This window comes from Ornithorhynchus anatinus, chromosome X1 (assembly GCF_004115215.2).
Source record: "Ornithorhynchus anatinus isolate Pmale09 chromosome X1, mOrnAna1.pri.v4, whole genome shotgun sequence".
NCBI classification, from domain to species: Eukaryota; Metazoa; Chordata; class Mammalia; order Monotremata; family Ornithorhynchidae; genus Ornithorhynchus; species Ornithorhynchus anatinus.
Window position 1 is genome coordinate 32634405 of NC_041749.1, and position 12698 is coordinate 32647102.

At 42.6% G+C, this 12698-nt stretch overlaps 1 non-coding gene across 1 annotated transcript; it reads left to right on the top strand.

Annotated features, from left to right (window-relative positions):
• The first annotated feature begins 2417 nt into the window (after window positions 1–2417).
• Window positions 2418–2555, top strand: LOC114807139. The gene has a single exon (XR_003755192.1). It is a non-coding gene; the product is annotated as a small nucleolar RNA SNORA7 (small nucleolar RNA).
• The last annotated feature ends 10143 nt before the right edge of the window (window positions 2556–12698 follow it).

Below are 12698 nucleotides of genomic sequence, written 5' to 3' on the forward strand. Positions count from 1 at the left end.
ACTAATAAAATAATAATAAGTGTTTACTATGTACTAAGCACTACATTAAGTGCTGGGGTAGGTATAAAATAATCTGGTCAAACACAGTTTCTGTCAAATAAGGCTCAGAGTCTAGGTAGGAGGGAGAGCAGGTATTGAAACACATTTTACAGGTGAGGAAACTGAGGCACAGAAAACTCAAGAGACTTTCCCACTGTTACACAGCAGGTAAGTGACAGACCTAGGATTAAATCTGGATCCTCTGACTCTTTCTACTAAGCCCTCATGCTCCTGTTCTTCCTCCTTCTTTCCTTCTCCTCCTCCTGTGAAGGATTTTACCTGGTGATTAAATCAGTAAATGTGCCCCACCCTGGTGTGTCACCTCTCTACTGGATTGTTGTTTGGTAGCTTTGAAACAATCTTATCAATAGGCCCAGGAAAAAGACCAACACCAACCTGCCTTCCCCTTGCCTGGTCTATGTGCTCTTTAGTGAATTAAATCAGCATTTGGTATAAATATTACTCTCTTAGGACAAGAGGTAAATTGTGAGGTTGTGGTAGAATCCACTTACTTTTGGTGTAGGGAAACAGTATTTGAAAATCGCTTTCCAACAGCCCCTGTAAACACTACCTTTCCAGCAGAAGTACTTGAGCCCTAACAGAAAGAATCCTTGCCTGCAGTGTGAGTCCTTTCAGATCCAGCACTTTCAGGAACGAGTGTGTAATCTCTGCTGTCAGACAGACCACTGCTAGAACTGAAAGTATCCTGTAGGGAACAAGAAAACCAGGAGAGCCAGGCGGGGGGATACTGAGGACAAACTACAGCTTCACATCAGCTCTCTTTCAGTAGCGCCTCCTTCCACACTTTATATTAACTTCATATTTAGGTTGATTCTTCTGTGAGCTTCTTGAAAAGAGCAGTGTAAGAGGGAAGAATTCACAAAACTGGAATGAGAATCATTATTATTACGGTTATTAGTATTATGGTATTTGTTAAGTTATTACTATGATGTCATGCACCTTTTCTAAGCCCCAGGGGAGATTTAAAAAGTCAGTTGGGTCAGACACAGTCCCCGTCCCACATAGGGCTCACAGTATAAATGAGAGGGAGACTAGGCTAATTTAATAATATATCACATTTAAAATTGTAAGGGTTTGTTTTGTGAAAAAATTTAAAAAATTCAATCCTGAAAAATTGCACTGGAATATGAAAACACATGGTCCAAACTCTGATGGTATCCTTCTGATACACCTTGATCATTTTTAAAAACAGAAAATTTTTAAAAATGACTCCTATAATTTCCAGAGTTATTCTCCCCCTCCTCGTCTGTGTCCGTTCTCTGGAGGTCTTGAAAAACAGGATTGATTCTCCCCGTCCAGGGTGGTTTATGGGTCATTCTTATGTGGAGGCAGGGGAATAACAAGATGACCTTGTAAGGTGACCTCCACCCTTGGGATTCTGAACAAGAAATGAGGCTGTCAAGATAGACTCACTCCTTCAGGAAATTGATGCCATCTAGTTTTTTTTGTCATCCCCACTCCCAACTAATAACTGCACAATAAGAGAGAAAGGTTCTAAAAATAGTGCCCAGGGAGCAACTGCATCATAATCCGGATTTACAGGAAAATAAATGATTCAATCCATCGCTCTGATGTTTGCTGGTCACTCACAATCCACACTTCTGACTCTCTCAATTCAGGCCCACCAACAAGGGAAAGTGAGTCCAAAATGGGGGTCGTAAGGGTAGGTTAGTTTCTTTAAAATGGGACAGAAAGAGAGGGAGCAAAAGGGGGAAAAAAGGAAGAAAGAAAGGAATGGGGACGGAAGAGAGGAAGGGAAAAAGAGAGAGAGAATGAGAAATTATGAATATGTGTGACTACTATGACTACAGGGATTGTTTAATGGTTTATGCTAGAATTATAATAATTTAAAGACTGGGAAGAGAATCCCTGGAGTCTGTTGGCTATGCTGGTATTTCCCTGAGAGTAGGTTTTCTCAAGGAGGATTGGAACTCCACCTCTGACCATGCTTGATAAACGTTTCACCTCAGAAATTGAGAATTTTTCCTCTGGACTTTCCCATCCATGTGCTCTAAGAAAGGAATCCTGGGAATGAGTAGCTAAATTCCCACCACAAACCAAAACTTTTGACCTCCCAACACTCCCTTTCTGCAGGGAGTACGCTGTAAGATCCTTGTGACGTGAACAGGGATTGTGTCTTCAAACTCTATTGTAGTCCCTCAAATGTTTAATACAGTGCTCTGTACCCATCAGGAATGTGATAAATACCATTGGTTGCTTGACTGATAGATATGGGACTGTACTAGCAAGAGCGAAAGCAGACTCCCGGCCCTGTTGACACACTCGGAGTGTTTCAGGCAAAATTCTTGACCCAGCTTTCAAGGAATCTAATTTTATGGGATGATACAGTGGGAACTCCCCTTTCAGGATCACACCTGGAGGGTTTCCAGTACTCTACCAGTCTTGGCTACAGGTGGGAGAGTCGAGCAGAGGCCTATCCCTTCCATTCCTAGCTTGGGCAGTGGTTAGCGAGTGGAAGGCAATCCGCTACAAGTCAAATCTCACCCATGCTGGGCAGCAGCAGCAAGGGAGAGAGTCGAAGGTGGAGACTCAAGTTTACTGCACGGAAGAAGGCAATGGTAAACCACTGCTGTCTTTTTATCAGGAAAACTCTATGGATACACTACCGAAACAATTGCAGATGGAGAATGGGGAATTCTGGGAGTGATATATCCGTGGTGTCACTAGGGGTCAGAAACGACTCTACGGCATAAGACAAGATGGTGGGAACTGAGACAAAGTGCTGGAAAATTAACCCGAGTTCATTCAACAAGAAAAATAACCTGGGCAACTAGGAGGAAACAGCTACATACTATGTCCTCTGGATCAAACTACTTCCTCCTTCCTTAAGTCCCTCTTTGCATCTCTCATCAGTGTGTGCAGAGAGTGCCCTCTCCTGTCTATTAGCATTATTATAATATGACATCCATACAGATGACCTTTTCTCAGGATATATATACTGTTGAAAAAAAAACCATAAGCAGTAAGGGCTAAACTATGAGGAACAAATTAATCTCTGATGTTTAGAGGGAAGGGGTTTGCTCTTGAGACAAGCTCATGAATTAGAATTTTCCCCGAACACCCTCAATGGCATTTATGTTCTCATATCTCACCGTAGCCCCATCTATTATTCCCTCTGTTATTAAATCTTCCTCCCATGACAAATGACTGCAATTCATCATTAAATTAGGAGAAGAAGTGGGATTTTTCCAAAAAAAAACAACAAGAAGATTAACTCTCATCAAACAGAGTATTTCCCATTATAAGACTCCATTTTCCCACTAAATACAGGATTAATGTTGTTTAAATTGTGTCGCCGCAACAAACGGGGGAGGGGAGAATTAATGAAGTTCCACAAAGCAAAAATTTGGATTGGGTGGTGGAATGAAATCTAAATTAATAAACAAGAAAAGCTGATAATGCATTTTTAGAGCATTCCACATAAAAACATATTCTCTAGGGAAAAAAAAATAGACTCAAAATGGTTGACCCTAACAAGATTCTGTCAGCAGATTCGCTTAATATGTGGCTTTTCCTCACAAAGTGAAAATCATTTGTTCAGAACAATGACAAGCCCTCTAGCCTGGTCTCTCTGGCTGTACATTCTAATCAGTCAATCAATCAATCAATCATATTTACTGAGCACTTACTCTGTACAGGGCACTGTATTAAGCACTTGGGAGAATACAACACAACAGTATAACAGACACATTCCCTGCCCAAAAAAAGCTTACACTCAAAGTCCCGTCTACTCCCTAGCTGTGAAAAACATTCTAGGTATGGCCCAGCTCAGGCAAACTTGTGCTAAATGTAGTGAATGACATAATAGTAATAATAATAATACTAATAATAATTTGTTAAATGCTTACCATGTATCAAGCACTGTCCTAAGCCCTGGGGTGGATACAAGCAAATGGGGTTGGACACATTCCCTGTCCCACACGGAACTCACAGTCTCAATTCCCATTTTACAGATGAAGTAACCAAGGCACAGAGAAGTGAAGTGACGTGACTTGCCCAAAGTCATATGGTGGAGCAGGAATTAGAACCCATGACCTTCTGACTCCGAGGACCGTGCTGTGCATTATATCGTGCTGCTTCTCTTGGCAGTCTCTTGGCATCACACTGCTTGCCTGGAATATCCCATGTGAAGTCATGTGTGTGATGACATATTTTACAGATAAGGTCACTGAGGCACAAAGAAGTTATATGACTTGCCAAAGGTCACAGAGCAGACAAGGGGTGGAGCCAGGATTAAAACTCAGGCTCTCTGCCTCCCAGACCTTTGCTCTTTCCACTAGGCCATGCTGCTTCATTTCCTCCCAAGACCCAGACTTCTGCTCTGCTGAACAAGATGGAGAAAACAGGTGGGGCCAGAGGCTTCCAAAGGAAAACCAACTTATTTGCAATGCACAGTTTCTGGCTGATGCTATCATCACTCGAAGAGGGCACCGGGGTCGGGATAGCCAGAGAGCTATGTCACATTCTCTCAAGGAGAGAACCTATTAATTCCAACTTAAACCCTCATTCTCTAAAGAGCAGCTGATCAGACCGGACTGATAAGACGAAGGTAATTTAAAGGTCAAATGAGAGTCCGTGTACATCCGTCTTCTCTTATGACAAATGCCTCAGACATGCATCGTTGGCCAAGGAATGTTTATATTTTCAGAGGACTGTCTTCTTTTTGGAGGAGACACTGCCTGCCTGATAAGCAAACTTCCTGCATTAATCCAGTTGGCATTGGCAAGATGCTATCTGCCTTTATATCCCCTTAGAGAAGCTGAAGCCTCTGCCATCTACCTATGGCTCTTATGGTTAAGGGGGAGTAATTTCAGGGTTTATAATGAAAGCTTTTTGAAGGTAACGACCAGATCTTTTCTCTGCTCTGAGAGGTGCTAGACTCATGGGACCATTCAATAGCTTAATACAGTTAACTTTAGTTCATTTGCAATGGCAAGATTGTCACTGTAGGTTTTCAAACATGTGGACAGGGAACGTGTCTTCCAACTCTGTTGCACTGTACTCTCCCAAGATCTTAGTACAGTGTTCTGCGCATAGTAAACGTTCAATTAATACCAGTGATTGATTGATTTAAACTCGCTCCAGCAGCAAGCTCTGACTTTATCGTACACTATCAAGCAAGAAAGCCAGCCATGAATGGCATTTACTGGGCGTTGATGTTGTCCACTGTCTGCCTCTTGGGTCCATGGATCTCGTCCTTCTTCCCCACTGCCCATTAATGCTTTCCCTCACTGCCACCCTAGAACCCCCACCTAGGAATACTGGATTACTCAGGTTCATGTTCCTATCCCATTGGCACCAATAATCAGAAGTCAACTGTAGAAATAGATGATGTCACAGAAGGATGGGTAAAATGGCAAGAAGGGATGGATGAGGGAAAGGGATTGAATAGGAATGGTAAAGAAAGTGAGGATGTGTGGGAATCCTCTTGGTCAGGTGGATTTTTTTCTGAATTTTAGAATCATTCATTGGTACTCCATACATTGTGATTTTAATATTTGTATTATTTGCAAGCTCCTGAAACTGTTTACCTGAGAAAAAAACCCACAGGAGTTAAGTTGTTCTCCATAATACATCCTTCTGATAGTGATTTTCTAACTGGGGACTCCCATCAAAGGCATCCTGGGAAACCCAGCTTCAAAGCTCTGAACAACTTGGTGGTGCTGGCAGTGGAAACTATGAGCTCTTTAAAACGCAGCAAACCTGTCTTCTCCTGCTGGAACCAACCCTATGCCTTACCCCTCCCAGCCTAGGATGCTAAGAAGGAAATGGACTCGAACGCTTTTTCCTGTAGGGAGGGGTTGGCAGTGAGGTGTGAGATGGCCGCATTAAGCCAGAGTGTTGTGTTGTAAAATCCTTCTAGACAGGTCTGGTTGAAAACTCACAAATATTGCAGGGAAGGAAAGGGCGGGAAAAACTACATAACCCAGAGTGCAAATGGGACTGTTTGGCTACGTCTAGCCAAACTTCCCAAAAGCCAATGTGCCCCCCCGGGAGGAGTTTGTCAGTCAGTCTGTCAATTGTATTTATTGAGCACTTATTGCGTGCAAAGCATTAACTATACTAAATGCTCGGGAGAGTACAATATAACAATAAATAGACACATTCCCTGCCCATAATGAGCTTACAGCCTAGAGGCAATAATAGCAATTGTGGTATTTATTGAGCACTTATTGTGTGCACTAGGCATTGTACTAAGCATTGGGGTGGATATTAAGCAAATCGGGTTGGACACAGTCCCTGTCCCAAATGGGACTACAGTCTCAATCCCCATTTTACAGATGAGATAACTGAGATCCAGAGAACTAAAGTGACTTACCCAAGGTCACACAACAGACAAGTGGCAGAGCCAGTATTAGCAACCACGCCCTTTTCACTCCCAGGCCTATGCTCTATCCACTACACCATGCTGCTTCTCATCCAAGCTTACAGTTTAGAGTTTGCCTCTTCGATCAATGAGGGAAGAACTTCATCCTTACCCAGGGCAGAGCTGTTCCCCTCAGGGGTCACTCTGCAAGGAGCCTGAGTTTGTGCCCTGCTTTCCCCCTCAGCTGGCTACTCTCTCCTCTTGGTGCTCCCTGATCTGTTCCTGCCTGGAACTCAGTTGCCTGAGTCAGTCAATCCATCAATTCGTGGTATTTATTGAGCACTTACTATGTGCATAGAACTGTACAAAGTACTTGGGAGAGAACAATACAATAGAGTAGGTAGAGGTAATTCTCTCTGTTGAATTAGTGCTAGAAGGAGTGTAGGTAATCTGATTGGGGGTTATTTCTGGCTAAAGCCTTTTCCAAGCAATGCCTTAGACTAAGCCTTTTGACCATCAAGCTTCAAGCACATGGTAGAGAGCGCTGTGTGTACCGACAAAACCTCTGAGTCTATAATGGCAAAAGCCTCATATTCTTTCCAACTGTGATTTTGATTAAACCTTGACTTTGGTCATTACTCTGCTTGAAAGTCTAGTTTAGCCACAGTGACTGAGGCTTTTACAGAGTTAACATTGGAATCCTAGCTAGATTTTCTATCTCCTCTTTTCCCCTGAAGCATTCTGAATATCGGAAAGTCCTATTTTTGCTACTTTCAGTCCTGAGTTGGGGTTATTACAGCTAAGCAACTCCAATCTCATGAAGCTTGCACTTCTAAGTTTTCATGAGAAGCAGAATGGTTTAATGGTTAGAGCACAGGCCTGGGAGTCAGAAAGTCATGTTCTCTAATCCTGCTTCCACCACTTGTCTGCTGTGTGACCTTGGGCAAGTCACTTCACTTCTCTTCTCTGGAACTCAGTAACCTCATCTGTAAAATGAGGATTGAGACTGTGAGCCCCATGTAGGACAGGGACTGTGCCCAATCTGATTTCCTTGTTTCACCCCAGAGCTTAGTACAGTGCCTGGCACATAGTAAGTTCTTAACAAATACTATCTTTATTATTATCATTTTATTAGTATATTAGAGTATGAAGAGCAAAGAGGATCATGGAAAACCTCATATGGAATTGGAGGATGGGGGAGGAGGGAGTGTCGTAGGTTGGAAAAGTTTGAAAACCTCTCGTTTACTGTTCTTCTTTCTGATTCTCTCAGGACCCTCAAAATGCCAACTATACAGAAGAACACGGAGAGATAGAGGATCCTGAGTTAACATTTCTGAGTCAATCAATCCAATACTACTGTCAGATAGTGTTTGCTAAAAGTGAATAACTGGGACACTGCTATGGGAGGGAATGATGTTGGAAAGTTCTTGAGAAGCCAAGAAGTAGTTAAGAATTACAATCCACCAAGGAAATAATAGTAATTATATTACTCAGGTAAAAATTAATATTAATAATACAAATACAATATTAATTGTATGTATATTAATAAAATAGTATATTAATTATATTACTCAGATGAAAATATGGAAATAATAATAGTAATTATTATTATTGTGGTATTTGTTAAGCACTTACTCTGTGCTAAGCACTGTGTTAAGCTCTGGGTAGATACAACAAAGTCAGATGAACAGCATGAAGCAGTGAGGCCTAGTGGAAAGAATGGGCCTGAGTCAAAGGCCTGGGTCCTAGGGCAGGTCACTTCACTTCTGTGTGCCTCAGTTACTTCATCTGTAAAACGGGAATTAAAACAGTGGACCTCATGAGGGATATGGGTTTTGTCCAAACTGATTACCTTGTATCTACCCCAGCATTTAGTAGAGTGTCTGACATATAGTAAACACTTAACGAATGCCATTTAAAAAAAAAGGATCAGACAGTCTTTATTCCACATGGGGCACACAATCTAAGGGAGAGGGAGGAAAAGGTATTGAATCCTATTTTGCAGATGAGGCAAATGAGGCATCGAGAAATGAAATAACTTGTCCAAGGTCACACAACAGGCAAGTGGCAGAGCAGAATTAAAACCCAGTTCCCCTGAATCCCAGTTCTATGCTCCTGATACTAGTCCATAACAGACTAAGCAGAGGGCTGAGAGTTTGACTATGGACTCAATTACTCCAGATAGAGCCACCAAAGCAAAAAGTTAGCATTATTAATAATAATAATGGTATTTGTTTAGTGCTTACTATGTGCCAAGCGCTGTTCTAAGCGCTAAGGTAGATAAAAGGTAATCAGGTTGGACATAGTCCCTGTCCCATTTTGGGCTCACAGTCTTAATCCCCCTTTAATAGATGAGGTAACTGAGGCAGAGAGGAAGTGAAGTGCCTGGCCCAAGGTCACACATCAGACAAGTGGTGGAGCCAGGATTAGAACCCATGACCTTCTGACTCATAGGCCCATGCTCTATCCATTATGCCACACTGCTTCTCACAAAAGGAACAATTACCCTTTAGAGCACATTAGAGGACCCAGGACTCCGTGCCACGGGGCAGGGGGGTAGAAGGAGAGGATTGATAAAGAAGAGGACTGCACTCTTTCCACTGCTCTTTCATCAAGTGGAGAGGGATTACTAGCCCCAGCAAGCACTGACCAAAATTGTGAGAGGAGGAAGAAGGTCAGACATCTGTGGTTTCACTGCTCTGTGGATTTGCTGCTTAACCTCTTGCTTCTGGGCTTTTTCACCTGGAAAATAATACCTTGGTCCCACCTCTCCAGAGAGTTATGGGGATTAAAAAGGAGGATGAAAGAAGAGCACTTGGATTTCATAAATGAATAATGAAGCTAAAGCCCAACAGGGATTCAGAGACGGTGAATCTTGAGTGACAAGAAAAAGTCAGTAAAATCAGCAGAAGGCATTCCCCTGCATTTGCATGTGCAGGGCTTCAGTAAAGGCTATGGGTTGACAGGGAGCAATTTTAATGTCTGTAAGCTCCTTGTGGGCAGGAAATATGCCTGTTTACTGTTATATTGTATTCGCCCAAGCACTTATTACAGTGCCCTTGCCCACAGCAAGCCCTCAATGAATAGGTCTGAATGAATGAATGAATGAGTGAAAATGAGTCCTCTGCCCTGAACATCTCTCTTGATCATCCATTGGATGAAAATCTACCCAGTCTTTACACACATTAATAAGCTTCCTTACCTGGGTCTAACTTTGTCAAAGATCTGTACTTTGCCCCTATGGAAGAATTTAAAACCAACATGCTCACTCACCTGTGCCTCCTTCTTATCTGCCCCAACATCAACCTCTTGTTCAAGACCCCTCACCCTTCCCTTGCCTGTAATTCCCTCCTATTCACATCTAGAAGACCACTGCTCATGCCATCTTCAAAGCCTTTCTGAAACCACACCTCCAGAAAGTCTTCCTCAGTTGATTTTGAATAATAATGATGGTACCTGTTAAGCACTTCTTATGTGCCAAGCACAGTTCTAAGCATTGGGATAGATACAAGTTAATCAGGTTAGACCCAATCCCTGTCTCACAAGGGGCTCACACTCTCAGTCCCCATTTTACAGGTAAGGTAACTGAGGTTCAGAGAAGTGAAGTGACTTGTCCAACATCACCCAGCAGGCAAGTGGAAGAGCTGGTATTAGAATCCAGCTCCTTCTGTATCCCAGGCCTGTGCTTTATACACTAAGCCACTCTACCCTCAAGATTTCTAATCTTCCCACCTCCTATCCCTCACTGCCATTTCACCAATTTTATGCTACATTAGTCTTTAGGTACTCACACCCAGCCCACAGCACTTTTGTACATATCTTTACTTCCTCCTTCCTAAAATTTACTTTAGTATCAATCAATCCATGGAGTTTATTGAGGGCTTTCTGTGTGCAGAGTGATGTGCTAAGAGCTTGGGAGAATACAATACAAAGACTTGGTAGACATATTCCCTGCCCATGGGGAGTTTATAGTTGAGAGGAGGAGACAGACATTAAAATAAATTATGGATAAATGCATAAGTGCTGAGGGGCTGACAGTGAGATGAATATCTTGCTAGAGTGTCAACTCCTTGAGGGCAGGAAAGATGCCTATTCACTTTAGTATGCTCTCTCAATTGCTTAATATAGTGACCTACATAGTGCTCAGTGAATATAGTTGACTGCTTCTTAGACCTGTTTGAATTCTATTATATTCTTTCAAGAGGTTACTACAGTAATCTGCACACAGGAGGTGCTCAATCAATACTATCATCACCAATGACAGTTAGAGAGTGATTGAAAGCACAAATACTGATAACAATGTTCTCCCTCCTTCCTGAATACCACCTCTCAGGATTTCTGTGTTGCCCTGCTTCCAGGAAATGCTTACCAAAGGCATTCAGAATAAGGACTGGTGGCCTCATCTATCTAGAAAGTCTTCCCGTTCCAAGACCTAGAGATCAGGTAGCTTTCTAAGACCCGTGCACATACAAGGGACACAGACCTCATTATTATACACGTTGGGTAGTCACCTGCAATCCTAGCAGTGGCAGATCCCTGATTCACCATTAGCATTTGAGGCATTTATTGATTGAGCTCTTACTGGGTGCAGAAGCCTGCTCTAGGCACTCAAGGTCATACAACAGAAGAGAAAAAATTCCTGTCCTCAAGGAGCGTACTGTATATTGGATGTTTTGTTGATCTTCCCCATTAGAGGGTAAGGTTCTAAAAGGCAGGAGACACATCACTTCTCTGTTTTGTACTTTCCCAAGTGCTTAGTACAGGGCATATTACCCAGTGGGTATCCTAACTAACATCAAAACTACTTAGCTCCCATCTCCCCCCAGGGAGGAGTCAGAATTACAGTATCACAACTCTACTGCCAAATCCTGTCAGTTCTTTCTACAAAATAGAGCCCAAATCCACCCCTTCCTCTCCACTCAGCTATTACCTTGATATAAACATTAGTCAGATGGTGACCAGATTATTCCCTGCCTCCAACCTCTGCCCCTTCCAAAATATTGTCCATGCTGCTGCACTAATCACCTTCTTGAAATATCGCTCCACACACATCTCTCCACTGCCCAAAACCCTCCTCTGGCTTCCCATAGCCTACCACATCAAGCAAGAACTCAAGCAAGAACATGGCTCTCCACCAACTTACCCAATCCTATATATCTGTGTCAATGAATTAGTCAATCAATAGTATTTATTGAGTGCCTACTGTTTGCAGAGCACTGCATTAAACATTTGGGAGAGTAAAATACAAAAATATTGATAGACACATTCCCTGCCAACAAGGAGCTTTCAGCCTAGAGCCCCAACTGACATGTCACCTGACAACTGCACAGAAGACCCCATGGGAATGGACAGGATGCGGAAGTTTAAGTTCCTACCCAGTTCTATAGCTGGGATTTTTCTCTTCAGGGTAGAAGCCATCTCCTGGTTCTTTGGCGCCTCCCTCTGGAATTTCATCCAGTTCCCACCCTCTCCATTCCATCCCTGGAAGATTGTAATTGATGTCCCCTGTTGAGCTTAATCCAAGAAAATCCTCTGCCCCCTAAAATAAGATCCCATTGGCTGAAGGTAATCGAATGCACTTCGTGTGTGGGAGGGAAGGAGTGTATATGCCCATGCAAAAATTACATATAACAACAACTAGAGGTTCCCAGGTGAGCTGCATTGCATACAACAAATGGGAAAGAGTTGATCAAGAAGAAAATAAAGCCAGTAGCTGATGCCTCTTCAATAAAAAATACGGAGAATTGAACCAGAAAGAAGTAGTTGTATTCACCTGTCCTTGGCAGTGAGTTCTTCACCCCAGGTAGAAGGTGACTATTTCAGGGCCTTTCTAACCCCTCCCTCTTTACCATCCCCTCCCCATCCCATTGATAAATTACTAAGGCTCTTAAGGGGATTTTCTCTCCCTCCCACTGTGTGCTATCCAATCCCAGATGAGGACATGTGCTAGCTACAAAGCACACTGCTGTTTCCATCTGGCAGAGTCTGATGAGCACCACCAGCTGAATATTCCACCAGCTGAAGGGTGCCAAGATTCAATTGACTAAATTCTGATCACCCATAGATATTAGGCAAATTGAGTCCCTAATCCATTCTAAAAAACCTTCTGGAATTTTTTGCAAGTCTTCCTAGGTCCTTCCTCCACATGCTCACTCTCCCTACCCACTACGAATTTCCAGCAGGAAAAAGGCTCTCATGAGAAATGTCCCCTTCTATGGGATAGATGGAAGGGTATTAGAATCACAGTCATCTCTCAGATACATGACCATGATGATGATGATGATGATGGTATTTATTAAGCACTTACTAT